We start from the raw sequence: 2,500 nt of genomic DNA, 5'->3' as shown, positions 1-2,500 counted from the left end.
ACACAAACACACACATACACACACACACACACACACGCATATATATATATATATATATATACATATATACAACAGGCTTCTTTCAGTTTCCGTCTACCAAATCCACTCACAAGGCTTTGGTCGGCTATAGTAGAAGACACTTGCCTAAGGTGCCACGCAGTGGGACTGAACCCGGAACCATGTGGTTCGTAAGCAAGCTGTGTACCACAGAGCCACTCCTACGCCTATTAATGTGACGCTTACAGCACCTAGGTTTCCCAAGCGGTCACCCATCTAAGTAGTAACTAGGCTCGACGTTGCTTAACTTCGGCGATCGGACGAGAAGCGGTGCTTTCACCGTGATATGGCTTGCAAATAATTAACCCTACACAATGCATCGAGCACTCTTTTCTGACGTGTGGACACACACACAGATACATACACACACGCATGCGCATGCACACACACACACACACAAACACACACAACACACACACACACACACACACCACACACACACACACACACACACACACACACACACACAGATACACACACGTGCACCCCACAGGTATACATACACATTTGTATATACATAGGGAACAACTTTTCTTTTAGATTTCGTTTTTGGATTGGTTTGCAAGATTCTTTATATGAGTTCGTGTGTTGAAGCATATTCTGTTGTGTCTGGGGAGAGTCATTTTCTTTTTGTGCCTTACAATGTAACACACTCACCGGTAAAATTTCCACTTATTTCATATTTTTAAGACTATTGAAAAGGTTACAAGACGCAACGAAAATTTTAGAACAAAAATATGAAATAAGCGGAAATTTTACCGGTGAGTGTGTTACATTGTAAGGCACAAAAAGAAAATGACTCTCCCCAGACACAACAGAATTTTCTTTTAGACTTATACTGAATACATAACTACGTTCTAGTTTCGCCCTTCATTGTCAGACCTTTGCAGCTTATTTGTTGTTGTTTGTTCCTTCTCGAGCCATGCTTGGCTCATAAGGGCCGGTTTCCCGGTTTCCTTGGCGTATAGGTTCCCCACCTGGACAGGACGCCGGTCCGACGCGGGTGAGCTGCAAGATGCAGGAGGAAAGAGTGAGAGAAAGTTGTGGCGAAAGAGTCAGCAGAAGTTTCGCCATTACCTTCTGCCGGAGCCGTGTGGAGCTTAGGTGTTTTGCTCATAAACACACACATCGCCCGGTCTGAGATTCGAACCCGCGATACCTCGACCATGAGTCCGCTGCTCTAACCACTAGGCCATGTGCCTCTACAACTGCATAGTCTAATACATCGTAATTGTTGTATATGCATTCTTAACAGGTGTGAGAGTATCATGCACGTATGGCCACTATAAGTTTACAACAAATACGTTACAATTGAACTTATAAACCATATAGCTCATAACTAGCTTGTTGTTGGGCTTATATGCTTCAAGTTGATTATTGGAAAGGTTTTAGTTCCCGTATTTTTATAGTATATCATTGGTGTTATTTTTGTTATGAATTATGTTATGAGCATTGCTTTATAATTAATCTCAAGCTGTGTGGGGGCGGGAATTTTCTATAGTTTGGAAGCGTTCTTTACCAATTTCTTTTTATCGTGTTCTGTGTTCTGTGGTGTAGTGCCCCCTATGAATCCGATTGAAAGTGCATTGGAGAACACGTGCATCTTCCGGAAGGAAGATCCACGTGTTAAAATGCAGGAGCACCAACAATATTATATCCGTTATTATCTTTGATAAAGAACGGAATGTTGGTAATTTACGGGCGAAAGAAACCATTTTGTTTCAAAGACACGGATCGAATATCCTTTGGTCGGAGCTAGGCCAATGGCTTATATGAGCAGCCTACCACCACTATCAGCATTACAGAGACTACTTATCCCCATGACTGCTGCTTTTGCTACTTCTTGGATATTACTACTACTACTACTACTACTACTACTACTACTACTACTACTACTACTGCTGCTGCTGCTGCTGCTGTTGCTGCTGCTGCTGCTGCTGTTGCTGCTGCTGCTACTGCTACTACTACTACTTCTACCACCACCACCACCACAACTACAGCTGCTGCTGCTACTACTACTACTACTACTACTACTACTACTACTACTACTGCTGCTACTACCCCTTTGAGCATGATTCTGTAAATCGTAAAAGAGAGAGAGAGAGAGCACTTTGCTCTCATGTGTTTGTTTCCTCCTTGCTTGAGGTTACCGTGGTCTTTTCGGTAGGCTTTTCTTCCCACGGATGAACCTAATCTTGTTTCTTACTCTAAAAAAATTTGTTTGTGATATACGATCCCTCTTCATCGCCCCGCCGGATCCCTTTTGATCGGAATTTTACATTTGTTTCCTTTTTTGTTCCTTTTTTCTTTTTCCATCTTCGAAAAGAAAAGCTCTACATTTGTATTTGTCCCCTCTGTGTCCAGCCCTGTGTGGCCAATAAAGAAAGTTATCTATCTATCTATCTATCTATCTATCTATCTATCTATCTATCTATCTATCTAT

The 2,500-nt window shown here is 42.1% G+C and overlaps 1 pseudogene; it reads right to left on the bottom strand.

Moving 5' to 3' along the window:
• Positions 1–236: 236 nt before the first annotated feature.
• Positions 237–356, bottom strand: LOC115216883 (annotated as a pseudogene).
• Positions 357–2,500: the final 2,144 nt, after the last annotated feature.

This window comes from Octopus sinensis, linkage group LG10 (assembly GCF_006345805.1).
Source record: "Octopus sinensis linkage group LG10, ASM634580v1, whole genome shotgun sequence".
Lineage (NCBI taxonomy): Eukaryota > Metazoa > Mollusca > Cephalopoda > Octopoda > Octopodidae > Octopus > Octopus sinensis.
The sequence above is the reverse complement of the archived record's forward strand: the minus strand, read 5'-3'. Positions and strand labels throughout refer to the sequence as shown.